Below are 12,802 nucleotides of genomic sequence, written 5' to 3'. Positions count from 1 at the left end.
TGGTGTGGTGGGGTGAGAAGGCGTCTGGGGTTTCCCTTGGGATGTGGGTGGGGTCTTGGGTTGTCCCCGGTGATAAGGTTTTGTTTCGGCTTGCCCCTTCTGATATTCGCTCCAACTGCTACTAGCTTTTTTCTTTTCTGTCACCTCCACCCATTTGGCTCCAATCTCCCCCGCCTCGGTTACAGTTTTGGGCTTCCCATCTAGGATGTACCTTTCTATTTCCTCAGGAACACCCTCTAAAAACTGCTCCATTTTTACTAGGGAAAGCAGATCTTCCAACGATTTAACATTTGCTCCTGATACCCAGGCATCACAATTTTTGTCAATGTGATAGGCATGCCGGGTAAATGACACATCTGGTTTCCACCTTAGGGCTCTGAACCGCCGACGGGCATGCTCGGGTGTTAGCCCCATTCTGAGTCTGGCCTTGTTTTTAAAAAGTTCATAACTGTTCATGTGTTCCTTAGGCATTTCAGCCGCCACTTCTGCTAAGGGTCCACTGAGCTGCGGCCTCAGCTCTACCATGTACTGGGTTGGAGGGATGTCGTATCCAAGGCAGGCCCTTTCAAAATTTTCTAAGAAGGCCTCAGTATCATCGCCTGCCTTGTAGGTGGGGAATTTCCTGGGATGGGAAGTGGTACCTGGAGAGGAGTTGTTAGGATGGTCTGATGCACCCTGCCTAGTCCTTGCTGCTTCCAGTTCCATCTCTTTTTCTTTCAGCTCCATCTCTCTTTTATGGGCCTACTGTTTGGCTTTCTCTTCTCTGTCATGTTTGGCTTTTTCCAGCTCCATCTCTCTCTTGTGAGCCTCCTCTTTGGCTTTTTCTTTGGCTTTTTCCTCTCTTTCATGGGCCTCCTGTTTGGCTTTCTCTTCTCTGTCATGGGCCTCCTGTTCAAGTTTTTTAATTTGAAGTAGTCTCTGATGTTTTTTCTCATTTTCTTCTGCTTCTAGTCTGGCCAGTTCTAGTTTGCTAGCTGCTTCACTGGTAGTCATTTTCCTGGTTTTCTGTGCTGGGCCACACCCCTCTGCAGTTGACTGAAACTGGGATGTATTTAGCTCAGGCTCCTGCTGAGTGCTGCTGAGTTAACAGAGACTTTCTAACAAGCTACTCCCGAGGATGTAAAAAGAAAAAAAACACAATTCAGCTTGTAAATTATCTTTACCAGTTGTTTGCTCATTCATTGAACCCTTCTCTTAACAAAGGACCTTGTTAAAAAAACTTAACACCTCTGCCTTCAGGCAAGGAGAGATAAGATATGCATCTACCTTCAGCTCTGCTCTCCAAGCAGCTAGAAGGAAAAAAAAATCTCTTACTGGCTTTTGGGTTTAAAACGATCCCACCGCTGTGCCACCATGTCAAGGCTGTATCCCTACTTTGAACTTTAGGGTACAAATGTAGGGGCCTGCATGAAAACTGCTAAGCTTATCTACCAGCTTAGCTCTGGTCCCGCTGCCACCATTCTCGATGGATTCCCTCCCTGGGAAGCCTTGAGAAACCTTTCACCAATTCCCTGGTGAATACAGATCCAAACTGCTTGGATCTTAACAAGGAGAGATTGACCCTTCCCCCCTCCTTCCTTTCACCAACTCCTGGTGAATACAGATCCAAACCCCCTTTGGATCTTAAAACAAGGAGAAATCAATCAGGTTCTTAAAAAGAAGGCTTTTAATTAAAGCAAAAGGTAAAAATCATCTCTGCAAAATCAGTATGGAAAATAACTTTACAGGGTAATCAAACTTAAAGAGCTCAGAGGACCCCCCTCTTCTGTCTTAGGTTCAAAGTACAGCAAACAAAAATAAACACTCTGGTAAAAGGTACATTTACAAGTTGAGAAAACAAAGTAAATCTAAGACGCCTTGCCTGGCTTTTACTTACAATTTTGAAATAAGAGAGACTTGTTTAGAAAGATGGGGAGAACCTGGATTGATGTCTGGTCCCTCTCAGTCCCAAGAGCGAACAACCCCTTAAACAAAGGACACACACAAAAGCCTTTCCCCCCCCAAGATTTGAAAGTATCTTGTCCCCTTATTGGTCCTCTGGGTCAGGTGTCAGCCAGGTTACCCGAGCTTCTTAACCCTTTACAGGTAAAAGGATTTTAGAGTCTCTGACCAGGAGGGACTTTAGTACTGTACACAGTATGGCTGTCACCCTTCCCTTTATAGTTATGACAATCCCATTGAAAGTCAAGGAGAATTGGGCACCTAATTCCTATTTGTACTGTTGAAAATTTCTATTTTACACAATTATTATTACTTTGCCACACTTATCTGACAGGGAGAGGTAACTTTCACATGGAATACATTTAAATTCATGTTTATCTAGCTGCCATCTAAATGCACCCATTACCATAGGCACTGTGGATACATAAATAACAATCAGATCTATTGCGTACAAATAGCACCTAAACTCTTCACTTCCCCAGTCACTCCACTCCACTTTAGCTGATGACTGGAGTACATCCCGCCACTTGGTGGTGGTCTTCCGAGACAATATAGTTGGCCTTTTGGCAGCTCTCTTATTGGGGGGAATGACTGCATGGAGATGAGTTTTGCACTATGACCTACAAATAAGAAGGCTCCTTCTGAGAGGACAAGCTGTCACTAGCACCAAAGAAGTAATCTCAAGAACAACAAGCCAGTGTTTGTTCACAATCTCGTTCTCCCAGTATGTGTTTTGGCAGGGGCATGAGATCAGATTTCTGAGAGAAGAGGTGTTAGGGGGTTCCAAATTCTGAGAGGATAGACCAGAGTGGGTCATAATATACATTTAGTCTGTTCTCTGAAAATGGGATAAGTAAAACCTTAGGGTTTGCCTGAGCTATTCTGATAGAATTGTGGAGGTGAAACGCTGATCTGTGTTTTACCATATCAAACCGCGGAGCATATTAGGAAAAAGGAAGGAGTCTGGGACCCTGTGACTCATGAATCCCTCGGTGCCAACTGGCAAGGGGGTTATGAGAATATCCTATCCTGGTATGCACATTCTGGTTCACCAAATAATGTCAAGTGAGGACTTAAATGAAAGCCAGGGTCACGCTTGTCATTAATATTATTGTGAAATGTATGTACAGATACTATATAATAAGTTATGTAGGTAATGCTGAATATTTGTCCCTAAAGTCTGTATCAAAGCAGAGTTGACAAACATGTTTTCGGCCAGATAAAAGATATTTATTCTCCTATCTCTTGGTTGGCATATAAATGAGGCTTTATAAGCCAACACAATGGAAGTCTCATTTACATATAAAGTCAATAGGGGGATTTCAAATCAACAGGGAAACAGCGGGACTCAGGTAAACAAAACAGGATCTCCACCAGGCTTGGATGAAACGCTGCCAAGGACATTTGGGGTGAGCTACTTCTTTAGATAGAAGATTAGCATGTCGCTTTAGATAGAAGATTAGCCATCTCTAGAAATCTAGAAATCTCTAGAAAATGTTATGATTTTGTTTTATATGTAACCCTTTCGTTTCTATTATCTTTATTCACTTTCTTTTGAATCTTTGATAATAAACTTATCATTGTGCTGTGGTATTATAAAAGGAGTTAATCTTGAGTTGAATCATTCAAGCTGGTGTGAACATTGTTTCCTTTGGGAAGCAGACCTAGTATAACTATGAGTGTTCCGTGGATAAGGGACTGGACACTATAGGGGAATGCTTCAAAGGGGCTCAGGGTACATCTACTGTTAATTTGCAAGGCAAAGTAAGGGCTGACATAGCCCAGAGGAGATTGTTTGGGTGGGTTACAGACAGGTAGTGTCACGAAACTGACACCCACTTAAACACAAGCAATTCTCCCTCTCACTGGAGGCAAGGTGGGGAAAAATGTGATTTAGAGTCCTGGGTACCTCATGAACCATCACAGGACTACAAATACATACCTACCTCACTTCAAGGAAGAGAGCAGAGAAGACAAGAGCGGAAGGAGCTGGTTGGCTAAGAGCAACCATGGGAGGGGGGAAAGCAAACCCTTTCCTGCATGCTGTGTATATTTTGGGGGATATATCTTATGGAGTGGTACACTTCACTTTTGGGGACTCTTCGTACATATTAGTTTGGTCTTTGAGGTGTCTGAATGAACAACTTGATATTTTTAAATCCTCTCAACTTTTGTTTCTCCTTCATTTCTCTGTGGTGGCCAGGGACACTGGAAACTTTTAAACCAGGATTCTTCTACCCTTATATTGAGTTTTATCTGACTCTTGAGAAGGCCTGCCACATGCATAAAAAGAAAGTAAAGATATCCTCTAAGTGATTTCATTTAGTGTGCAGATCCTAGCACAAACCCAGGGTAGGGATGATAGTGGCATGCCATGCCACCACCTAGCTCCACTAATAGAGAGGTAGTAGAATTAGGCACTGGCATCTCCAAAACTGATTGCATCTTTGGGAGACTTTTGTGCTCATATTTTGTTGTTAATAATTTCTTCATCATTTTTAGCAGTGATTGGATGACTAACATAGTGAACATCAGTGTAAATGGGGTAGGATCTGAGGCTAAAATAGGCAACAAACAAGTTAAAAATTACTTAGACAATTTGGATGTCTTCAAGTCAGCAGGTCCTGATGAAATACATCCCAGAATACTTAAGAAACTGGCTGAAGAGATCTTTGATCCATTAGCTGTTATCTTTAAAAACTCATGGAGGATGGGAGAGACACCAGAGGGCTTCAAAAGGGCAAATATAGTACCTATTTATAAAAAGGGGAATAAGGACAACCCAGGGAATTATAGACAGTCAGCTTAACTTTGCTACCCAGAAAGACAATGGAGCACATAATCAAACGATCAGTTTGTAAGCACCTAGAAGAAAATAAGGTAATCAGTAGCAGTCCATATGGATTTGTCAAGAACAAATCATGTCAAACCAATCTAATATCCTTCTTTGACAGGGTAATAAGCCTTGTGGATGGGGCAGAAGCAGTAGATGTCATGTTTCGACTTTAGTAAGGCTTTTGATTCTGTCTCACATGACCATCTCATAAACAAACTAGAGAACTATAACCTAGACAAACTTACTATACTGGCTGGAAAACCATACTCAGGCTCTGTCTACACTATCCGCCTGAATCGGCGGGTAGAAATCGATCTCAGGGATCGAATTATCGCGTCTCGTCGGGACGTGACAATCGATCCCCGAATCGACGCTTGTACTCCACCAGCGGAGGTAGGAGTAAGCGCCGTCGACGGGGGAGCCACAGAGGTCGATTTGCCGCCGTCCTCACAGCGGGGTAAGTCAGCTCCGATACGTCGAATTAATTTGCGTATCTTAAATCGACACACACCCCACCCCCGTAGTGAGGACGTAGCCTCAGACAGTAGCTATCAATGGTTCACAATCAAGCTAGAAGGACATATCAAATGGGGTCCCACAGGGATCTGTCCTGGGTCTGGTTCTATTCAATATCTTCATAAATTATTTGGAAAATGGCATAGAGAATACACTTATGAAGTCTGTGGATTATACCAAGGTGGGAGCAGTTAAAAGAACTTTGGAGGACAGGATTAGAATTCAAAATTCTCTTGATAAACTGGAGAAATGCTCAGAATTAAATAGGATGAAATTCAATGAGGACAAATGCAAAGTACTAGACTTAGGAAGGAATAATCAATTGCACAAATACAAAATGAAAAATGACTGCCTAGGAAGGAGTACTGCAGAAAAAGATCTAGGGGTTATAGTGGATCACAGTCTAAATATGAGTCAATGTAATACTGTTGACAAAAGAATGAACAGCATTCTGGGATGTATTAGCAGGAGCGTTGTAAGCAAGACACAAGAAGTAATTATTTCACTTTACTCAACATTGATAAAGCTTCAGCTGGAGTATTGTGTCCAGTTCTGGGCACTACACCACACAGGAAAGATGTGGACATATTGGAGAAAATCCAGAGGACAGGAACAAAAGTGATTAAAGGTCTAGAAAATACGACCAATAAGGAAAGATTGAAAAAAATGGGTTTGTTAGTTGGGAGAAGAAACGACTGAGGGGAGACATGATAACAGACGTCAAGTACATAAAAGATTGTTATAAAGAGGAAGGTGATAAATTGTTCTCCTTAACCACTGAGGACAGGACAAGAAGTAATGGGCTTAAATTGTACCAAGGGAGATTTAAGTTAGATATTAGAAAAAACTTCCTACCTGTAAGGGTAATTTAGCACTGGAACAAATTACCTAGGTTGTAGAATCTCTAACACTGGAGGTTTTTAAGAACAGGTTAGACAAGTGGTTCACAACCTGCCCAGAGACCCCTCCACAGACTGGGGCCAGGAGCGGAGCCTAGGATTGCCAACTTTCTATTTGCAGAAAACCAAACACCCTTGCCCCATCTCCTACCCCCTCCCTTCTTTGAGCCCATACTCCCCACTCACTGCATCCCCCCTCCCTCCATCGCTCGCTCTTACCCACCCTCGCTCACTCACTCATTTTCAACGGGCTGGGGCACAGGGTTGGGATGTGGGGGGTGAGGGCTCCAGCTGGGGGTGTGGGCTCTGGGGTGGGGCTGGGGTTTGGGGTACAAGAGGGGGCTTAGGGCTGGGGCAGAGGGTTCAGGCATGGGAGAAGGTTCGGAGTGCGGGCTCCAGGCAATGCTTACCTCAGGTGGCTCCCGGGAAGCAGCGACATCTCCCGCTGGCTCCTAAGTGTAGGTGCAACCATGTGGCTCTGCGCACTGCCTGCACCTGCAGGTACCGCCCCCTCAGCTCCCATTGGCTGCGGTTCCTGGCCAATGGGAGCTGCTGAGCTGGCACTGGGGGCGGGCACAGCGTGCAGAGTCCCCATGGCCGTCCCTCTGCCTAAGATCCAGATGGAGATGGCAGCAGCTTCCCGGGCATCGCGTGAAGCCGAGTAGGGTGCCTGCATGTGCCACCAATCAGACTTTTAATGGCCTGGTCAGCAGTCCCCTTTTTGACCCGGAGCCCTGGGGGCCATGCGGGGCTGGGCAGCAGGAACCCCGGACCCACCTGTGTGGGGCTAGGAGGTAGCCCCGACCTGCTGGATCCAACTGTGCGGGGCCGGGTGGCTGGGCAGCTAGCCAGCAGCCCTGGACCCCGGACCCCCACCATGCGGGGCCGTGTGGCAGTCCTACCCACCCCCGCCATACGGGGCTGGCTGGCGACCCCGACCCTGGCCTCTGTGGGGCCAGGCAGCAGCCCCGGACCCCAGACCCTCACCACGCGGGGCCAAGCGGGGCTGGCCGGCAGCCCCAGACGCCGAACCCTGCAGGGCCAGCTGGCATGCCCAGACCCCCTTGGCGCCGGCCAGCAGCACCGGACCCCTGCTGCGCCATTCCGGGCAGCCCAACCTCGCCGTGCCAGGCGGCTACAAACCTGAACCTCGCCGCATGGCCCGGCAGCCTTTAGCACACAGCTGGGCCACAGCTGTGTGCTAATTGGGCCACATGCAGGCCTCAGGTTGAGAACCACTAGGTTAGACAAACACCTGTCAGGGATGGTCTAGATAATACTTAGTTCTGCCTCAGTGCAGGGGACTGGACTAGATGACCTATCAAGTTCCCTTTCAGTCCTACATTTCTATGATCTGTTTCAAAAAGGGGCCATCACATTCATCTACTTAACCCTCGTGGGTCATTAACTTACACCATGCAGCACAAGATTTGATTGTCTTTATCTCAGCTTGTAGAATACCATATGCTCATAAACATATCCAGTCCTTTTTTATTTGAACTGATGACTTTCTGTGGTTAATTCCACAAATTAATTATATGATGTGAAGTAATATTCCATTATATGTACTTCAAATTTATTGTGCATTTGGTTTAATTGAGGGCTTGATCCTATAGAGTACAGGTACTAAGTGTTGTGCATAAAAATGCAACTTAGAAACTGATACATGTTGGAAAACCTGACCCTACATCTTTTGTAGCTTGGCTGCCACATTCCTGCTACATAAAGGCATGAGGAATACCTACAAAGGGAATGTGTACCTAAGCATATTATTGGTATGAGGCTATAGCTGAAGCCTATGTCTCCTCTACCAAATCCATTCTCTGCCTACATCCTATTATCTGTTTACTTTATGCACAGGTGAATGAGGAAGTGGTGCAAAGATAGCTTAGCACTTATCTTTATGTACTACAGAAGACTATGCCTAGCATTTAACTTTACTGGTTTGGGCTAGCTATTATCACACTAGTTGGAAAAGTGACCTTAGGCACCCGGCTGCTCACCTCACAAGAACTTGAATGATCAAAGCTAAAGGGAACTGTCATAACTATAAAGGGAAGGGTAACAGCTCTCCTGTGTACAGTACTAAAATCCCTCCTGGTCAGAGACTCCAAAATTCTTTTACCTGTAAAGGGTTAAGAAGCTCGGGTAACCTGGCTGACACCTGACCCAGACGACCAATAAGGGGACAAGATACTTTCAAATCTTGGGGGGGGGGGGGGAAGGCTTTTGTGTGTGCTCTTTGTTTTAAGGGGTTGTTCGCTCTTGGGACTGAGAGGGACCAGACATCAATCCAGGTTCTCCCCCATCTTTCTAAACAAGTCTCTCTTATTTCAAAATTGTAAGTAAAAGCCAGGCAAGGCGTCTTAGATTTACTTTGTTTTCTCAACTTGTAAATGTACCTTTTACTAGAGTGTTTATCTTTGTTTGCTATACTTTGAACCTAAGACAGAGGGGAGTCCTTTGAGCTCTTTAAGTTTGATTACCCTGTAAAGTTATTTTCCATACTGATTTTACAGAGATGATTTTTACCTTTTTCTTTAATTAAAAACCTTCTTTTTAAAAACCTGATTGATTTCTCCTTGTCTTAAGATCCAAGGGGGTTTGGATCTGTATTCACCAGGAGTTGGTGAAAGGAAGGAGGGGGGAAGGGTCAATTTCTCCTTGTTTTAAGATCCAAGGGGGTTTGGATCTGTATTCACCAGGAGTTGGTGAAAGGAAGGAGGGGGGAAGGGTCAATTTCTCCTTGTTTAAGATCCAAGGAGTTTGGATCTGTATTCACCAGGGAATTGGTGAAAAGTTTCTAAAAGCTTCCCAGGGTAGGGAATGGTGGCAGCGGACCAGAACTAAGCTGGTAGTTAAGCTTAGAAGTCCTCATGCAGGCCCCTACATTTGTACCCTAAAGTTCAAAGTGGGGATACAGCCTTGACAGGAACAAATAACTTTATACTTACTATGCACATATGCTTGTCAGAATCTGATAAACAGACCCTCACTGGTCCCTAATGAACACAACCTCAAGACTCCTTCCACTTTTCCTTTATTTTCCCTTTAAAAAGCATACATCCTGCTTAAACTTCCTTTCCAATCAAACTTTCTCAAGCAGGGGTGGGGAACCGATGGCCCAGGGGCCGGATCCGGCCCGCTGCTTAATTTCATCCAGCCCACAGCAAGTCTCCGTGCCATGGGCCAAAAGCCCCGAGCCTCGGTGCCCTGCCGCGGGGCTTGAGCTGTGAGCGCCGGCTCATCTCGCTGCGGGGGGAAGCTAGGGTTACCAGGCCATTAAAAGTCTGGTCAGCTCTGCACAGCTCCTGGAAGAGGCCAGCATGTCCCTGTGGCCCCTAGGTGCAGGGGCAATCAGGGAAACTTCGCATGCTGCCCCTGCCCTCAGCACCGGCTCCTCAGCTCCCATTGGCCAGGAACCGTGGCCAATGGGAGCTGCGAGGGTGGCATCTGTAGGCATAGGCAGCGTGCACCACGCAGAGCCACCTGGCCACACCTCTGCCTGGAGCCAGACATGCTGACTGCTTCTGGGAGCAGCGCGGAGCTAGGGCAGGCAGGGAGCCTGCCTTAGCCCCGTTGCACTGCCGACCGGGAGCTGTCTGAGGTAAGTGCCGCCCAGCTGGACCCTGCACCCCAAACCCCCTGTCCCAGGTCAGAACCCACTCCTGCACCCAAACTCCCTCCCAGATCCCTCATCCCCACCTGCACCCCAACCTCCTGCCCCAGCCCTGAGCCCCGTCCTGAACTCCAAACCCCTCGGCCTCAGCCTGAGCCCCCTCCTGTACCCAAACTCCCTCCTGGATCCCATACCCCAAACCTTCTCCCGCACCCCAATCCCCGGGCCCAGCCTTGAGCCCGCTCCCGCACTCCAAACCTCTTGGCCCCACCCCGGAGCCCCCTCCTGCACCACTTGAGGTGGCTGTCTCAAGGCTACTCATTCACAAGGCTGTAAATAAAGTAATTTAGATTTTCATCATATTGTCCAAAAAGGACATAATAATGGAACCTCCTGCTTGCAACTTCCAAGTTTTAGGAAGCTTTGCTCATTGTTTTTTCCTTCCTTTTAGAAATGTGTAAATGTTCACTATCTTTGAAAGGCTTGGTAGAAGTGCAATTGAAGGTAGGGTTTGAAAGAGCAGGAGGCGGGAAAAAGAGAGAGGGGTCATTACAGAATGAGACTGTCCTAAACATAGGAGGCAGCATGACAGCAGGTGTGAAGCTGAGTGCTACATTATAAAGATCATTACAGCTAAACAATAATCAAAGTGTCAGTGAAGTTGAGAGACTGAAATGTTTAGATATTGCCACAGAAATAGATGTTTACTGTGCATTCATTTGGGTATTTTGTTTGAATTTATAGGGGTTCTATAAAACTATACATATGCTTTAATACCTTTGTCAGTGCTCATGAAAGCTAACTTCAGTGGTTACTTAGCATCATTATGCTAAGTCATGGTGTTCGTTAAAACTTCACAGGAAACAATGCCAACAAGAAAAATAACCGGTCACTATTGTATTTGATCACAAAAAGAAATGCCACTGGCTGAGATTCATCCCTGGAGTAATTCCGTTGTGGTGCACACAGTTACAACAGGATGAATTTGACCCAGTTTGTCTAAATGTGCTGCACAATGCAAAGCATGTGGTACAGTCTGTCAGGACAGTTCAGAATACACTGTGTTACATGACATGATGTTACCAGATGTAATTCAACATAATGCTTTGCAGTGTATCAAATATTAAGAGACTGAATTCATTATTAAATATAGATACACTTATACTTTACAGCACCTACTTTCCCAGATGCAAATAAACATGTATCCTAAATTGGGTAAGCTCTGAAGTACTTTAAGGTCTTTTGGTCTCTTTTCTTACCAGAAAACAACTCACATTGTAGGGCGATTCAGAGTTTTTGTTTTTCCTAAATAACTTTATCCAGATTAGTGTTAGCACTTAAACCTTCATTTTGTAAAGCTTATATTTGTCTTTAAACACTTGTATGGAAGATGTGGCCTATATGATTTATAGACACTCCCTTCCCCTCCCCCCCCCCCCCTGGCAAAAAAAAAAAGTGCCTGCCTAAAGTTAGGCTCCTAAATCATATTTAGGGGCTTCAGTAAGTGGACTGATTTTCAAAAGCGCTGAGCAGTCAGTAGTTCTGACTGAGGTCAGTGGCAACTGCTGAGTGGGTGGCACTCTTGAAAATCGGGTCATTTGTTTAGGTACCTGAATATAACTAACACCTTTTTTTTTTTTAACTGATTTATTTATAGATTTCAGTCTTCCAAACTTTGCTAGGCTTTTAAGTTAACATATGAAGAGTTGAATGAAAATCATGATCCGTCTTCTGTTATTTAGATTGCTTAAACACTGTTTTCTCATTGAGTTTAAGTACCTGATATATGTATCACCTGTCCCTTAAAATCAGGGGTATCAAAGGGGAATTGGAGCAGGGAGGGAGAGGGCAAAGAACATGGCACAAAGAAACAGTTTGATTATACATAAGAATCAAGACCTGATGTATTTGTAGTCTCTTGTGCCATGTTTAAGTACAGTGTGCTACTGCCTTGCCTTATTGAGTGAATCGACAACAAATGCCTAATCCATTGACCATGGGCATTTTGTATTCATTATAATTTGATTTGATAATTTGAAAGCAAATTAATTTGGTGCTCAAACTGCACCAACTAGAACCAGACCCTGAACAAGCTTTTCAGGCCTCCCTATTAAACAGTCCCTTGACTTTTCTTGACCACAATGTGCAAATCCAGTCAGCTCTGGGGATGATTTAGCAGGTGCAAAGGATCTGGCTTTGGAATAGTAAGGATTCTAATCAGGGCCCCAATCCTGCAAATGTTTACTCACATGGACTTCAGTGAGGCTGCTCACACTGATAAAATAAGGCATGTGCCTATTTGTAGGATCAAACCCTAGATAGATACTCTTTCTATACGCATATATAACTTGGCTCAATCTTAATGATTTGAAAAGACTAGTCTCCAATGTGCAAAAGAAGCATTTCTAAGACATATGCTGTCTTGGTTAGCCTTTTCATTCCTTACGTTAATTGTTTACCATTTTAATAACACTGTGTTTGTATATGTATAGGCTCCAATTCATGAAAATATGTGTGTGCTTAATTTTAGGGCACGGGAGTTCTAATCTCATTTTTCATTAATGCAATAGACACATGCAAAAAAATAAAATAAAAATCTGCTGGTCTTACTCAAGTAATATCACTAGCTGTAACTGAACTCCTTGTGAGTGCATATGCACAGTATTTGGTCCAAAAGTCATTCAGGAAATATCACATTCTATGTGTTAAATTTCAAACTGCAAAGGCATAGGGCATGTCTAAACAGGGACACTCAGGACAATTAAGCTGAATTAACTAATAGTGCTAAATCTTTGTGTGGGTACTTTAATTCAGAAATAAAGTGGCCTTAAGTCACTTTAGCTTAATTCACTTCCACAGAAGGGAGAGCATCCACACATGGGGTTTAATTCACTTTATCTTAGGGCACGTCTTCACTACCCCCCGGATCGGCGGGTAGCAATCGATCTATTGGGGATCGACTTATCGTGTCTAGTGAAGACGCGATAAAAT

Source organism: Emys orbicularis, chromosome 2 (genome assembly GCF_028017835.1).
Source record: "Emys orbicularis isolate rEmyOrb1 chromosome 2, rEmyOrb1.hap1, whole genome shotgun sequence".
Taxonomy (NCBI): domain Eukaryota; kingdom Metazoa; phylum Chordata; order Testudines; family Emydidae; genus Emys; species Emys orbicularis.
This window is presented reverse-complemented; position numbering follows the sequence as displayed.